At 46.0% G+C, this 17,863-nt stretch overlaps 1 protein-coding gene across 3 annotated transcripts in view; it reads right to left on the reverse strand.

The window, feature by feature from the left end:
- ITGA3 (integrin subunit alpha 3) overlaps positions 1-17,863 on the reverse strand; it is a 469,598-nt gene that overhangs the window by 380,414 nt on the left and 71,321 nt on the right. The window lies entirely within an intron of this gene.

Consider the following 17,863-nt stretch of genomic DNA (forward strand, 5'->3'; position numbering starts at 1 on the left):
GGACATTCCCTTTGATCGGAGGTCAACAGCCAGCTCTGCCTCCTTTAAGCCCCGCCTCCTCGACAGTGCCTCCCTTTCGCCAAACTCCACCCCCACCCCGGCTGATCCCCCTCCAACTTTTTTCTATTTCCACCACTGTACATGCTTATACAGCCGTAGTTAAGCTCCATTCTGGGACTTGTAGTGTGAGCTTTAAAGTGTCACAATCAGAACTACAAGTCCCAAAATGCAGAGAAATACAACGGGACTGGACCAGCACCTACAGATTGGAATAGACAATGTTGGCAACTATGGTGTAGTTCAACTTCTGTTAATACCCTGCGTGTGTAGGGCTGTCTGTACTAACCTAGAGCTGGGGGACCCAGGGATTTCATGGGGTAGGGCCGAACCAGGGCCGAGCCTGGGGTTTAGGCCTGGCTCTAGGAGCCCACCATGGGTCGAGCCCATGAAATTCCTGGCTTCCCCAGAAAAAGGAAAAACATTAAACGCGGCGCTGCCGATCCACCATAAGGGGTGCATTTATTATTATTTTTTTTTTTATATATGGGCACTTCTTTCCCTTTTGCCAGCGCGGTGCAGGCAAACTGGAAAGAAATGGTCAAATATGAAAAATGGTGCAAGCACAATGGAAGGACGTGGCAATTTCTTTTTTTTTGCACTGGGCAGCCATGGGGGCCCGTGGCATCCGGAGTACCGGCCCGTAAGGAGGTTCATCCTGGAGCCCCCGTTGGAGCCCGGGCCGGCCCAGGCCTCGCCCACCTGTACACTAACCTGCCTGCCGATTACAAGTATGCGTGATCTCTGCCTACATAGCAGAGCTATCAAGTTTCCTGAGGCCGTGTGTGAGAAGGCAACCCAATCCTGTTTTTTTTTCCTTTTAGATCTGGGAGTTGCTATATTCTTTCCCATTTGAAATTCAGGAAAACTGGCCTGCTCTTCTCAAGCATTGGCCAGGGAAACTTGCTAGCTCTGGTATAGCTGTGTGTGAACCAGAATAGCAGTGATGTAAGTGGGGTCAGAAATCAATGTGGGGGGGAGGGGCAGCTGTAACAAGGGGCGTGGCCTAAAAAGGGGTGGTCATGGTCTACAGAGAGCTTGGCGTGGACTGAAGGAGGGATATGACGTGACCAGGGAATAAGAGTCATTTCTAATGTCTCGCACTCAGAATGACTGCAGTGACCCATTTTTGGTATTGCACGGGAGATGCCACCACAAACGAAAAGGGGGGTGGGGGCACTTTAAATGTTACTTTTGTGTTCTGAAGTGACAGCACTTGTACCGAAAGGCCGGTTTCATTCAGAAAGATTGTATTTATTTAATAGATCTGGAAATGAGCTCTCATCTACACATTGCTTACTTCCCACCCGCTGTGATTCTCACTTACCAGGCATGCCATTGTTTATCGGCGCTTATACACAAGTGGAGTGCTTCAAAGCGCTTCAAGGCGGGAAGGGAGCAAGGGAATACAGGTGTCATTCTTAGGCCTTGCAGTTTCCGGATGATCTAACAAAAAACTAGCGCACTAGGCCTGAAAGGCATTTCTTCCAGTGCAAGTGCACGAAATGATTCAATTGCACTGCAATTGGTCGGGCGCTGCTGAGCGTGGCCCTGCGGTGGCTTCAGCAAGTGACCCACAGCAGGAACCGCACTTGTTTCCGTATTTCACGGAGCGGCCTCCCAGCAGCAGTACAAATGCCCTGGAAACGCAGAGTCGCGCTCTCTTTCATAGATTTTCCTTTCTGTGAGCAAACGTCTTCTGGTGGGAGAATAGATTATTTTAAAGCACATCGCCTTTTAAATGGACAGCAGAATAAATCCAGCCATGTACAAACTTTCTTTAACGGGGACTACCCACGCAGCGCCCTTTCAAGATCGAAGGAGTTCTACTATCAACACTTTTCATCAACCAGGGCGTTTCTTTTTTAGTATTTTGCAATTGCTTTCTGGTCAGGGTGTAGCATGGCTTCTCCAACCAGCCCACAATCTCGATTCATTCAAGGCCATTTGGGCAGCTCCGCAGTGGAGGAGGGCTGCATTAGCTAGCATTCTTTGTGTGCACTGCCTCTCCTTCTGCGCCTTTAATGTGGCAAGGCAACCTTTCAACAAGCTGCGGCACGTGATCACCTCCCCTTTTGTCCCTTCCATGTCAACAAATAACACAGCCACAACGTTTGTTTAAGCTGTTGCCCCAAGTGCAGTGCGTGCACGGGAGACTTCAGGTTGGCTTTGTTACCGCCTAGGGCTAGTGGGGGACTTGCGAGGACCCATGACTCTCAAAAGTGACACTCATTCAGGAGAGGGTGCAGTGTCTCAGGAGGTCTGGATGCCATGGCTGAGGAGGATTGCTGAATCAGGAGATCTAGGAGGCATGGCTAAGCAGCCAGACTTCTCTCAAGAGTAAAGTGAGCAGTACCAATAGTTACACAAAGGACAGCAATTAATATGGTTCAAACAAGCACTGACTCAAGGTTTCTGAGTAAAAGAATATACATTTACTTACACATCCGTTATAAAACATTTCATTATTATCAAGCATTGAAGAATCCCAATCTTAATACACTACACCGCACCCGATAGATTCTGTGTAGTACAGGCTTGTACCAAAGGTGAATGTGTACTGTCACTTGTAGTCTTAATTGTGTGTGGTGTTCCCAAAGGGTACTGCATATGAGTCTGCCTAACACACTCAACCACAGGAGGTCTGGGGGGCATGTCTTGAAAAGAGTGCAGGCTCACAGGAGATCTGGGAAGCATGTCTTGGAAAGAGTGCAGGATCACATGAGATCTGGGAAGCATGTCTTGGAAAGAGTGCAGGATCACAGGAGATCTGGGAAGCATGTCTTGGAAAGAGTGCAGAATTACCGGAGATCTGGGAGTCTTGTCTTGGAAAGAGTGCAGTATCACAGGAGATCTGGGAAGCATGTCTTGGAAAGAGTGCAGGATCACAGGAGATCTGGGAAGCATGTCTTGGAAAGAGTACAGAATTACCAGAGATCTGGGATTCTTGTCTTGGAAAGAGTGCAGTATCACAGGAGATCTGGGAAGCATGTCTTGGAAAGAGTGCAGGATCACAGGAGATCTGGGAAGCATGTCTTGGAAAGAGTGCAGGATCACATGAGATCTGGATGGCATGTTTTGGAAAGAGTGCAGGATCACATGACATCTGGGTGGCATGTTTTGGAAAGAGTGCAGGATCACATGAGATCTGGGAAGCATGTTTTGGAAAGAGTGCAGGATCACAGGAGATCTGGGAAGCATGTCTTGGAAAGAGTGCAGGATCACAGGAGATCTGGGAAGCATGTCTTGGAAAGAGTGCAGGATCACAGGAGATCTGGGAAGCATGTCTTGGAAAGAGTGCAGGATCACATGAGATCTGGATGGCATGTTTTGGAAAGAGTGCAGGATCACATGACATCTGGGTGGCATGTTTTGGAAAGAGTGCAGGATCACATGAGATCTGGGTGGCATATCTTGGAGTACAAGTACATTTGACATTTTGCACCCTGTATGTCTCTACAGAGATTTTGTAAAAGTATATTAAAAAATTGACAAACTTAATTAAGGAGGTCGGTCATTCCTTATCTAACCGTGAAACTGTTAACATCTTGGGCACCTGTGCACGGAAACACTTTCAGTGCACCAAACCTGTGCAGCTGTAACCACCTATCCAGGGTAAGCCAATGCAAAAGCAGTGTAGCAGGCCCAAATTACTAGAACAGCCAGCGCTAAGAGGACAGATGGGCATGCAATATTAAGAAAGCATGTATGTCTCCAAATGCACAGCGATATTACACACCCTCATTGCAGACAGCATGTCGGGCACCAGTCTCCCACGCACAACCCACAGTTATACCTAAATCTAAGCAACACGCTCTCATGCCCATACTCTGGTTGAACGGCGATAGACAGAAATTGCCTGACAAACATGTGAGATGTGAGGAACCCAATGCCAGAGCCATGGCACACACCGAGCCGGTCACCAGATACGCAACTCGCCTCAAAGCCTCCCTGAGCACAATCTAGCTGCAGTGACAAGGTTGCAGGACCATCTCCACGCACCCCTCTGAGATCGCCTTAAACCTGAGAGTCACCACTCCAACAGAATATGCATCCAAAGTAGGGCTGGCTGATATGGACCAGAACTCATATCTTGACATTTTTGGGCTGAATGCCAATATATGATCCATATCTCGATGTGATCTATGTGGGTTACATGCTCAGTTGTAAGCCGTCAACTACACGTGAGATGTTACAAACACCTTTATTTATACGACATTGATCAAAATAAAGTGCAAATACAGGTTTCCTCTTCCTAGTTGAGAAATATATTTGTATGTATCACGATGGTAATGATATTGTCTCCCTTTATATCGATTTTGAAACTATATTGATCTATCGATCATCGCCCAGGCCTAATCCAAAGCACCATAGAGGCACCAAACTCCTGCCTGTTGAGAGTACCTGCGCTGTGCAGAGACTGGTACAGGGCACTGTGCAGTCCTACCAATGAGAGCTGTACACTTTACAAAACATTGTTTATGTAGACAAGTGTTGAGGCCGGAGTTGATTAATTACGATGACTTTGGTTTCCTTCAAGAACCATAGTAACTGTTTTGGGATGAGAGTAGAACGCTATCCAGGAGTGCCCTTGGCAGGGATCTTGGGAACGTCAGGAGTCCGACAGAAACACACAACAAATCTGTAGCCGTTTTGCATAGTCCTGCGACCCCTTCCCATGCAAGTCACAGCACAAATACATTATCTACACTGCATGTCTGGGTCAAGTGACAAAGGAAATGAAGTGTTTGGAAGGAGCCCTAAGACTTTGCATATCTTTATTTTTTTACACCATACATCATTCTATTTTCCGGTCATTTCATCCTAAACAGTCTTAGGCAGTGGTTGAAGTGAGCAGGAGCTATCGGGAACGGAGTACCATTACTTTTATTTTTATTGTTAACAGATCTACGACTTTTTGGGTCGAGATGGACAACTAGTACATAGCTGAACAAGAGTCTATAGTGTTATATAATACAGAAGAGTATATTTACTTGTTTCTTTGCATACATGTTACTATTGCTCCTCGAAGATTGGTGCTACAGTGAAAACAATAACCTGTATGTTTTCTTTTCATTTAGTGACATGTGACTGTATAGTAATATGCATTTGTTTGTGAATGCACTATTGCACTTTATTGGTCTAGGTATTGATTTTAAAATGTATTTAAACTAATAAAATAAAAATAGTTAATGTAATAATCACCACTTAATGTCTTAGGGTATATCTGTTTCCAAGACACAGTGTTAAAAAGGTGGCAGGCTGTTCACACAAGGATCATTAAACTTTTTATTTTTAACTGAGTTTCTTGTCCCCTTTCATTTAATCCCTGTGCATAAATTAAGGGGCGCTCCCTCGAGGTTCACTAAATCTACCACTTTTTGCAAACATTTTTACCATTTCGTAACGCTTGTTTTTGAAGTTAAAATATTCCTCTTCGTTCTACCACCCTACAGCAGTTGCAGCTAAACTGAAATCTGTGCCGCTGCACCTTCACAAAGCCTGAATGACATCTCAGCCTGGATGAACTCTCTGTCTCGCCATCCATCTTAACTATCGGAAGCTGGAAGAGGTTCTACTAAAACTAAGAAATTATCTATTGCAACACCCCATTTCGCCCTGTTTTTTGGAAAGCATGTCCAGTTTTAATCTCAGGTTTGACCTTTTTCAATTTTGCCGATTTTATTTTTTAAATTTATTCAATTATTTTTTAAATTTCTTTTTTAAATTGTTTTTTAGGGGAAATTCAGTCAAATTAAATTAAAAAAATACAGTGTGCGGTAAGGGAATATGTAAAGGTGGGCAGGAGGACTGCGGGGGCGTCTCCCTCCGGATTTTAGAAAAATTCCCAATTATTTCGGTCAAAAAGGAAAAGGTCAAATATTTTCGATCAAGTAGACCTAAACCTACATGTTACAGTTGATAAAGATTCAGGCCATTTCCAGAGAGTTGAATTTTAACTTTAGGTGGCTATATGGGATTTGCCCCTGCACGCCACTGGACTAGTGTGTAGTTATAGTAGGAGCCATAGCTAATCATCACTTACACTAATGTTATGCACTCCTGGGGGATATTTCAGGACCACAGTCTAGTCATCCCTCAGACTCTGTTAGGCCAGGAGAGATGAAAGATTTTTTGTCTTGGGTTACAAGCTTTGTAATCAATGACCAAATGTTATGCAGGACATCAAACGTGTCTCTAGTGGCAGGCCGCTGTTGAAGCATCTGCTGTTCAGGTAGGTATGAAGCACGGGTTCCAGCAGAGTTAAGATCAGCGACTAGAGACGACTGATTTCACAAGGCCATGTATAAAGGTTCCAACTGACTCGCCGACTGAGGGGAAATTGATGAAAACTAAACCGAGGACTTAATTTTACCTGTTCCACCCTCTGGTGCCCGTCAACCTGCGCAACTCCTTGAATCATGTGTTGCACCTTGCTTGCTCCCGCCCGTGCCCAGGGGGAGTTATAGTGCCACTACTTTTTTTGGCACACTTCTGCCAGTGGACTAAGGTCCTGCTGTCCCAAAGTGGCACCTAGGGCATTGGAGTGACAGGGCAATTTCTGGGGTGCAATCCAAAAAGAGAAGGAACAGGAGCTGTTGGGTTAAAAAATAAATAAATAAAAAAGCATGCCGGTGGGACCAAAATATATCTCCGGCACAGGAAGTTCTGCGAAAAGGATGATGTCCTCCAGCTCTGCAAAGAGGGCCTGAGGACTGCACATCGCAGTGTCCAAAATCTGGGAGACTTTGGGTCAAAGCCACTGCTTTGCAAAATGTAAATGGAATGGGAGGAACACACTTCTGATGTGCTTTCGTTACAAAAAAAAAAAAAAAGTGTAACCTACTTAATAACAGAAAGCGAACCAACCACGGACAGAGTGACACACCTTCCAACTCGCCTGCCCTGGGCTCAATTCCTATTTATGGCAAGCTCCTCCATAGACTTTAATGGGCTTTCGCCTGCCAAAAACAGATTTCACATGCCTTGGAGTCTCATTAGGTATAGAGTGAGAGAGATGAAGAGGTGGTGTGGGGGTGGGGGAGGTTAGGGCGATACAGGCAACGAGGGACATAGGGCATGAGAGTTTGATGGGAAAAGGGGTGCATGTAGGCAGAGAGAATGCAGGAGGGGGATGGAGTGAGCAAGTCATGCCTAGGGAGATGAGTAAATGAATGAGGGGACAATGTGTTGTATCTTGAATGTACGAGTCTGACTGTGTGCACGGTGAGGCCTCTGAGAATGTGTGGAATGTGGAGTGCTGGGGGCCTGGGGGTTCCAAGGATGTCAGTTGGGGACTCAGCCTTATGGAAGGGACCAGAGTAGATGCAATGTACCTTCTTTCCCACCTCTATGCTGCAACCTGTAACTAAGAAGAATAAAGCATCCATGTTTCATTTGCAACTTACCTGGGTCAGTCTGGTTCCTGCTCCTTGTCCTTTACCTGACTCAGGATACATCATAATGTCTACATAAACTGATTATAGGACCTGCACATCAACAACAAAAATGGCGTCTCACGGCTGGAAAATAAAAGATTAAGAAGCAGGGAGTACCTATGTCAAGGTCACGAGGAGATTATTGATCATGCCAGGAAAGAAAAACCAAGAACCACATTCAGGGCCCGATTCACATAGCGTTTTTCAATGGGATTAACCAATTATAAAACGCGTCTGTGAATCAGGCCCTCAGCATCTCAGAAACACTTGAAGGACTGCCATGGCTACGCTGAGCATCATTCCGAGCACTGCTTTTGGAAGTGCAGCACAGACATAAAGACATGGACCCCCATGGAAGCATGGCTCAAGGGCCATGACTGCACTGGAACGCTGACACCCCTGACACGGCCTGAAAACATGCATCGTCCCTTCTGAAAGTACCGACCGTTCACATACATTAAACAAAAGTACCCCCAGCGGGCAGAACTATGCGCCACCACCTGCTGCTTTCTAATCTTTAGTACAGACAATTCTAAACCAGCATTGGCAAAGTTGACAGCTTTAGCTTTTTGTGTAGGCATGTGTTCGAGCTGGCCAGGTTTTGCCAAAATGGCATTTACTAGCTGCCCATAAAATGGCAACAGCTGGCAAATGGTATTCGTACGTTGGCATATTATTGATGTGCCAAGCACATACTCAGATAATGCCTATAGATTGTTTTTAACACTAATTTGGTGCAAGGAACAGATGCAAGGACAGACCTACTGCTTTTAAATCAAATAACTGATGGCACACTTGGTTATGCCCTTTTTATTACACCAGGAGCTGGTTCATAGCTGAAATTGAGCTATTCTCTTTCAAAAGCCTGCTCATAGAGCAAGCGGCTAGCTCAAAAAGATCCCAGGTGAATATGTTTTGGGCAGGGAGGGGCAGGTACTGGATGGGAATGGTCCCAGGGGTTAGCCTGGCATGGGCAGTCAATGGGTGGGTAAACAACCAAACAGCATCCACTGGCTATTTGCCCCTCGTCGCATCCCATCTACACTTCCCATGACCACATGGCTTTGGCTTACAGACAGCGCTTTCAGTGGCTCCTAAAAGCTGAACCTTACCATGAACGTGTCCATGATCATCATTTGTATAGCGCCTTATTGGTATGGTCCCAAGGTGCTTTAGGTTGAACGCCCTCTGATCACTAAATGTCCCTTCATATCAGATCCTGAGAACCACATGCCAGGTGCCGAGTGGCATGCAGGTCATCACAGGATGCGATGTTGCTGGGTTTTTCTCAGCGGATATTTCTACGAGAAAACTCATCGGGCCTCATTACGAGTCCGGCGGTAACCGAGGCGGTAAAACCGCCTGGTTACCGCCGGACTCGTATTACCATTCCGCCTCCGTGATTCCCGGAATTACCGGGGCATTACAACCCCGGTTTTCCGGGAATCACGGAGGCGGAATGGTGTTAATCCCCATTCCCATTGAGTCCTATGGGACTCGATGGGAATGGGGATCATGGGAACACCGGCAGCATCTCATAATGCTGCCGGTGTTTCCTCGTCCGCCTGCAGGCGGGCGGTGTTAAACCCACCAGGTCAAACCTGGCGGGAACATCACCTCCCGCCTGCAGGTGTCGGGATCAGGCGGTCCGGAAACAACGGTGGCGGCGGGTTTACCGCCACCGTTATTTCCGGACCGCCTGATTTGTAGTGAGGCCCATCGACTTTTTTAAAATTATTTTGCAGGGGGGTTCCCCCCTCCAACCCTCCATCACCTTTAATTTTGTATCTATTCCCGAACACCCACACCATATATATATATATATATATATATATATATATATATATTTCTAACCCCCCCCCCCTAATAAATGTGATGGGTTTTCTCGTACAACTATCCACGGAGAAAGACACATCATTTCATCCCACGATGAAAGGACATCGTACCGCCAGAGAATGCGCTAGGTGCCAGAGATGGTCAAAGAGGACATGCATCAGAAGATGAGAGCTTCCCGACCAAAACAGCAGAGACAGAGACCCAGAGATCTTGGAGTGAGACCCACACACCAGAGACTGGAACTCACAAACAACCGGCTGGAACCCACAGTGCACGGCAGCAAACGAGAACATAATTTTGGAATAACTTGTGAAACGCTGAGCAAAAAGGTGTACAACCCACCTGGACAGCCAACTGAAAACACAAAGCAATGCAAAATGTCCCAGACACAGCAGAAAATGCCAAGACCCAGTCCAATAATGGCCCAGTCAGAATAAAGACCACAGGCTGGAGACTGCAACATGCACAGACAGACCTGGACTCCAGGCACGGCCAGAGATGTATGCGGTTAGTGACCACAGTCTGTAGACGAACACAGGCAGAGGCAGAGCCAGGGATCCCGAGACAAAGAGAATTATGGGCAGGCGCGTGGCAACTGATCTCAGGCTAGAGAATACAATGGGCAGCAGCGCGAGAGCGGCAGTGGAGCAAGAAAGATCTAGAAGCACTGTGATGCAGCTGTATGGTACATACACTTGCACACGTGAGGAAACCGGAGGGCCTGCTGTACGGTACATACACTTCCCACACGCGAGGAAACCGGAGGGCCTGCTGTGGGCAAATCTCTGCAAGGCTCCCCGCTCAATGTAAAAAACAGGGCGAATATTACGCACTTACAGAGGGGAGGAAGAGTGGCAGAAACAGCCATCACGGACCAAAATACACTTTCAGACACCCAATGAGTGACGAATACTATCGGACACCTTGTTTGTTTATTTATTTGGTAATGCGCACCGAACCCTTAGGTATCTGGGCGCAACAGAACAAGTATACTTAAAGCTTAGTTACAGCATATGCAATGGGTACAGACATACAGAGATATAGCTTGCTACCACTTAAAGGTTACAGTGAAGGCGTGGAACTAAAGGTCACATGTTACATAATGTAGTGAAGTAGTACAGTTGGTAACAGCTACAGTGAATGTGGTCGACATGCAGAGATATAGCTTGCTACCACTTACAGGTTGCAATGAAGGCGATGTGCTTTGGGTCGAATATTGCATAGTGCCGTCAGGTAGTACAGAGGGTAACAGGTACAGTGGGTCAAAACTACCATGAGGCAAGATAGAAGTGGAGCAGAGAGAGGGTAGCCAGTATAGGGTACAGTCCTAGTGAGGTGGGGGGGTGTTAGCGGTCGTTTTTACGTAACCAGTTTAGCATGTTACGTCTGAATTTAGGGTAAGGTTGTTCAGTTCTGCAGGGAGTGCATTCCAGGAAAGGCTGCTTTGACCGGGAAGCTGGAGCCACCAGCTGTGGTTTGTTTGAATCTAGGAATCTCTAGGAGGTGGGCATTGGCAGATCTGATTGGGCGTGTTGAGGTTCTCCTGTTAATTTGCTTTCTGAGAGATATGGTGGTGCTATGTTGTTCAGGCACTTGGATGTAAGTGAAGCTGTTTTAAGAAGGATCCTGTCGTTTATTTTTAACCAATGGACATCTCTTCTGAATTTGGAGATGCACTCTCTCTTGGGGATATTTAAGGCTGCTCTTTGGACGTTGTTTTGCAACCTTTGGATTTTGTCAGTGATGTATTTATTGGTGCCTACATACAAAGCATTACAGTAGTCCAGTCTGGGCCTTGCGACCAACAGACTATGAGGCACACCGAGACCAATGGCAGGAAACGAATACTCTGGGAATAAAAGGATCTGTAAGGCTAGCGAGCAAACCTTCACTAAAGACCCCTGTTACCTACCAGACACACACATTAAAGTACATTAAATAAATGTAGAGACACAGTCACACGATCTTCTGCACTTTAGGTTGTGTGTTGTGAGTCGCAACACACATCCTAAAGTGCAGAGGAAACTAGCGGCTAACCAATCACTAGCAAAGACATACAATTTAAGACTCAATATGACCAACAGACACTATTAGGCACACTATCACCAATACCTGGAGGCTACTACCTAGGGAATCAAAGGTCACATCAGGTCCACAGAACTCCACCTTCACTAAGGACGAATTAAATCTGCCATAAACAAAAAGACCAACAGAGACAAAGACCGAAAGACACTATTAAGCCCAATGACACCAATACCAGGACACCAATGCCTGGTGTGGTATGTCAGAAGGAGGAGGCAGACAAATGGGCACCATATTCAACAAGGTTGATTATAAAATAATAAAGAAGCGGCCTAACTTTCCCTATCCTAAAGGTTTTCCTACCTAACTCAACTAAACTAGGCTGCTCGTCATCAATAGCGAAGTCTGTAATCAAAGGTCGGTCCTCTGTCACAAAACTAACCTAGGCAGACTCTACCACTATTACTAAACAACAGAAAGGCCAGAGGTGTGACTCCCTTCTCCTGGGTTACTTTTCAGCACAGTTCTCCACAATATGGGATTTTCAGATAGTCCTTGGCTATCTCTTGTAACATGTCCTCAAGTTCTCCCAAGGGGCTTTTCCAGGCCCTTGTCTATTGGCTTTCCTGACATTCCAGAGTTCTTTCTGGGCTTTCACTAATTCTTAATTGCGTCTCTGAGTATCTGCTGTACCTCACAACCCTTCTCTCCTCTGTAGACCAAACACATCTGTTCTGGTTCTCACTCTTCTTATACTTTTTCCATTCACTGGGACGAGCATGAGGCATCCCTGAATGATTCTCACTCTTATAACTTTGCCATTCACTAGGACGATTGCTCCAATCTTTATAGTCGCTTTTCCAGCATTCCCTGATATGGATGTCCCATTTAACTTTCGCATGCCGTTCCCCAGGTCTCCCGCTCTCCTCTTCACCTTGGGTATAACGGGGCTGCATCACCGGGTCAGCATTCTTTCTTTCTTTCTATTGTTTCGTTGTTGGTCAGGACAGATTTTCTGCCTTCTTTCATTCTCTCCAGTGACACACTACGGTGTCTTTGTGTGGTATTGGCAATATCAGGGTTCTCCAGTCTCTCCCCTTTCCTGCCAACACCTTTCAAGCTCTGTTCCCTCCTGGGATTGTCTCCAGTTTGGCAGACCCGTTGTGGTCCGTTCTCTGAGTGCTGCACTCTAGACACATCAAGGTTGGGGCTCTCTGTCACCCTACCGGGACTACCATTTTCTGAACAATCTCTCGGTATGCTGTTCTGGCCAGGCACTGCTTCTCTCCTTCAGTTTGCCGACTCACAAACCAGCGTTTTCCCGCCCGAGTTACCAGCTTCCCTCTGCCAGCTAGTTTGAACTCCCAGGTCTCTCTCCCTGGTTCACTTGTTCCTCCCATTTTATCCCACAACACTGGGGCTTCCCCAGTTTCTCAGAATAGTCCTTCCTTTGTGTTGGAGTTGTGTTCTTCATAACTCTATTAGGTTTCTTTGTCTAATGGATTGACAGACAGGCATTCTTCATCACTGCTATGTTCTTACTGTTCACAGTACCAGGCTGATACTTTCCTTCTGTTATTACATCACAATAGCACATATAAGAGGAGTCTCGTCTGTAAACTGATAGGGTTGTATTGAGTGTTTGAGGATGATGAGAATGGAGTTCCTCAATCGAAAAGGGAGTCTTTATCCCCAAGAGGGAAGGCTAATCCTGTGTGGTCCCACTTACCACCACCCCTATGGGGAAAGTTACATAGCGGGCTTGCCTCCCTAGCCTCACAGGATGGTGCTCCCCCTTAGGGAAAGTGACTCAGCCCCTTGATTCGTCACACTGGGAAATCCTAGGTCGCATCGGGTCTCCAGAGACCAACCTTCACTAGGGCCTAATGGAATCTAACAAACACAAAGGCCAATGGAGTGTGTGTGTGATGATATTATTAGAAAAACCATTACCAACAAACAATATAAGACACACAGCCCATTGGATGCTAACAGACACCCAAAGTACAACAGACACGAGCAGACATAAACCCAAACAACACTATGTTGTGATTAACTTTGCATTCATCTGGTGCAAGTGACTAGAATCTTGAGATGGAATGCAGGGCTTAGAATGTTTATCTATGAGTGAGTTCCAGGTTTGTTAGTTGCAAGGATGTAAGCCCTGAGAGAGGATGCCGGTGGGTGTCCTATGTCCCCTTTTACTTACCTGACTCTAAGAACTGTATTTGGTGTACCTAAACTTAAGTAAATAAGTTAACAGTTCACTGGAGTGTCAGTCATTTGTGGCCAAACCCTGAACTCAACACTGGCGACGAGGATGGGATCTGGCTGTGCTGGGGGGACAGCACCAAAGGGAGACACCCACCGCCCCCCCCCCCCCCTCTGAGAAGTGATCCTCTCTCAGGTAAGAGCGCTGGATGGTTGTGAGGCACTGCAAGTGCAGTGAGGGCAATTGAGGTCCAGACGGAGGTGCTACAGAGGCAGAGGGGGCAAGAAAGGCCCAGACAGAGGCGCTACGAAGGCACTGGAATAACAGAGCAGCTATGGATGTAAAGGTGCTGCATGAGGCAGTGGAGAGGTTCTGCCAGGGCAGTGAGGCGCTACAATGGGCAATGAGATGTTGCAGAGGCAGTGAGGCGCTGCATGAAGAGGTGCTGCGAGGGCAGTTAGGCGCTGCAACAGGCAGTGAAGAGGCACTGCAGAGACAGTGAAGCGCTGCTAGGGGCAGTGAGATGCTACAGAGGCAGTGAGGCGCTGCATGAAGAAGTGCTGCAAGGGCAGTGAGGTGCTGCAACAGGCAGTGAAGACGCGCTGCAGGGGCAGTGAGGTGCTGCGTTAAGCAGTGAAGAGGTGCTGCGTGAGGCAGTGAAGAGGTGCTGCATGAGGCAGTCATGAGGCACTGCAAGAGGCAGTGAGTGGTCGCTGCAGAGGCTGTGAAGTGCTGCATGGTGCAATGAAGAGGTGAGGCGCTGCGAGGGCAGTGAAGTGCTGCACGGGGCAGTGAAGAGGCACTGCATAGGGAGTGAAGAGGCACTTCAGTGACAAGGGTGTGCTGCAAAGGGCAGTGGGGACAAGAAGTTCTAGTGTTGAAAGGTACAACGGTCTGCTGTAAAGTGCAGTGGGCTCTGTGAGACTTATGGTTATTAGAAGGAGCTGTGAAGTTCATTGGAGCAGCAAGGTTCATTCATTCATTGGCATGGGGAAGTTCAAGGTGGCAGTCTCTCATAAAGCATTTAAGAGAATTGAGACTGTACAAACATTCAGAAGAGTTGGAAGTTGTTAATGGATCTAGGAGGGGCCTGGGGCCCATGGACTGTGCAAACATCTGTTGCGCCAAGGCTACAAGCTATTGGTCATAGTGAAGGCAGCTGAGATCACTGACAAAGTTATCCGATGTCAGCGCTTACCTTTGACTGGAACCGAAGGTTGCTGCGGTTGGCTTGAGTGGAGTCCTGGAGTTCGGCATGAGTGCTGCAGCGGGAGGCCTGACTCAGTTATGAAGTTTGATGGGGATGGGAGCTCTGTGTTCCTCCGTTACTCTCTATGCAATGGTGAAGTAGGAGAGAATGCAGAGGTGCTGGCGATTAGAGTTGAGATACTAGAGCTGATATATATTAGTTTATTAGAGTGATGTTGTAGGTACACGTCTCTCTCTTTAATTGAGTTATGTAGTTTAACATATTTCCCTCCACAGGAGGACTTTTGACATTTTTATGCATGGATGGACTTTTGATGTTAATAGATTTTTGCAAACAATGTTAGAAAGCAATCCTGCATTTAGTTTTAATGTGCACTGAACTGCTACACAGCTTACCATGGCTGAATGTCAGGCCTCTGTTGGATAAGGCACTTTAGTGAAGTGAATGAGTAGTGAAAACTACTATAGTGTTAAGGATATAGAATGTCTAACAAGAATGTTTAAAAAAAAAATTCTTTCAACATGTGGATATTAAGGCTTAAAAGTTGGTGCGCACTGTTTAGTTTTTGCTTTGACACACGTGTGATGTTTGGATGAGTGTCAAAGCAAGTGTTTTTGGGAAATGGTTCTTTAACCATACATTTTCCCACAGACACATTATCAGTATGGGCCCTGCAGGCTTGAATTTTGGACATTGATGGGGCATTTCTTTTACTTGGTTACCATGTTCAATGCTCAGTTGTCCTATATGGTATGTGTGTGGGGAATGGTGTGGTTGTTGATTCAGGTATAAGGTCAACGTTATAGTGTTTATATGTTGCATGAATAGTGTGGGCACAGTTTGTAAGGGAACGGATGGTTCCTAGGGTGTGGTGCCAAAGGTGTTGAGATAACAGTTTACAAGGGAAATGTTGTTCCTAGGATTTGGTGCCATTGTTTTGGCATATGTTGGTAGACATGTGTGCGGTGATGTGTGAGTGAGATAAGATATTAAGGTTTTGAGTGTTTATTAAATCTTCATTAGAGTTATTAAGTTGATAACAGTGTTCATCATTAGCTGTTCTATGTAGGCAGGTTAATATGTTCTCTCCACAGGTGGACTTTTAATTTTAATCCACAGATGGACATTGATGTTAATGTTAATAGATTTTGAAGTGGTGACAGGGTCTAAACCTTTTGGAGTTGGTTGTGGTTATATATGAAATGCTTTGAATAATCTTTTGTTTTTCAGGTGGGACTTTACTGGACAAATCTTTTGATGAAATATTGATCTTGCCACCGATACTTTACTGTTCTTGTTGTTGTCCCTATAGGGGAAAGATGTGTTGTGATTAACTTTGCATTCATCTGGTGCAAGTGACTAGAATCTTGAGATGGAATGCAGGGCTTAGAATGTTTATCTATGAGTGAGTTCCAGGTTTGTTAGTTGCAAGGATGTAAGCCCTGAGAGAGGATGCCGGTGAGTGTCCTATGTCCCCTTTTACTTACCTGACTCTAAGAACTGTATTTGGTGTACCTAAACTTAAGTAAATAAGTTAACAGTTCACTGGAGTGTCAGTCATTTGTGGCCAAACCCTGAACTCAACACACTATCAGATACTTAAAGACCTAATGTAATGGTTGTAGTATACTTAAAGCATTTTATTACATTTGCCCTAAAAAGCAATGTCTTGGCATTATGGGCGTGGGGGGAGGTGTACTGACAGAAGAAAAGGGACGGATGTAATAGAAACAGCCAGGGCTTGGTGGCCTTAATGCAGATACAGTGATTGCCTTCTGTGCGCACCTCTGATTAAGAGTTTCAAAAGTTGGATGACAAAACTATAAAGGATGGGCTGAAGAGCATGAGAAGCACATTGCGTGAAACACAAAGTCTGGAACTTTACTTGCCTGGTTACTGACAACCAAAAAAGTGAGAGTAATGGAAGAAATGGGCGGTAATTCAGATTCAGCTTCACGAGCTAGTTAGTGGACAGCCTCATTCTGCATTCATTGAAGCCTAAAAACACTGAAAGAACAAACATAACATAGAAACAAACATGCACAGACCAACATAAGCTATCCTCGTTGTGCACTCACTGAAGCCTAAAAACCATGAAAGAACAAAGACACCCTAGAAACAAACATGCATAGACTAGAACAAATATAACATACAAACAAACATGCACAGACCAACATAAACTCGTTGTGCACTCACTGAAGCCTGAAAACCACTGAAAGAACAAACATAACCTTAAAAACAAACATGCGTAGACAGCATAAGCTATCCTCATTCTGCACTACCTGAAGCCTAAAAACCACACATTTAACAACACATATAACGTACAAACAAACATGCACAGACCAAAAGAAACAATCAAGCACACACAGACCAAAAGAGATTGGGCCTCATTATGACCCAGGCGCTAAGTGTTTAACGGCACCGTAAAAGGCTGCGGCGCCGTTAAACACCTAGCGCCTAATTACGAGGTCCCTTTGCAGGACCCGACCTTAATGGCTAGTTTTACCAGCCGTTAAAGTAGCGACCCGCAAAGGGACCTTGGTGCTAATTACGGTGCCACAATTTGCGGTACCGTTATTAGGGCCTTCCCCCATTCCCATTGAGCCCTATGGGGTAAAACTGGGAATGGGGAAGGGCCATGGAGGAAGGGGGAATTACCGCCCTGCCAACCTCGGAATGGGGTGGTAATTCCCCATTCCGCCATGGCGGACTCCGGCATGGACCATGGTGCTAATAGCACCATGGTTTAGCGCCGGAGTCCTAATGAGACCCAATGTCATTTAAGCAAAGGCCACCAACCGCTTCTAGGGAGCAGCAAACCATAGCAACAAAAAAAGGATCAATAAATATTATTCGACAGCAAAGGACGATGGCCGCAATCAAACACCAGGGACTGAGCGGGACTAAGCAATGCTAAAATCAGAGACACTATCAAAGATCAAGATACTCGGCCAAACATCATGTACACACAGTGTGCAGTGGACCCAATTAGCTGCCCAAAAACAATGCACTTTTTGAGACACCCAAACACTACCAGGCACCATCAGATACTCCAAACCAACATTCGCTATCGTGCAACCAGAGATC

This window comes from Ambystoma mexicanum, chromosome 13 (assembly GCF_040938575.1).
Source record: "Ambystoma mexicanum isolate Mex_15411 chromosome 13, UKY_AmexF1_1, whole genome shotgun sequence".
Lineage (NCBI taxonomy): Eukaryota > Metazoa > Chordata > Amphibia > Caudata > Ambystomatidae > Ambystoma > Ambystoma mexicanum.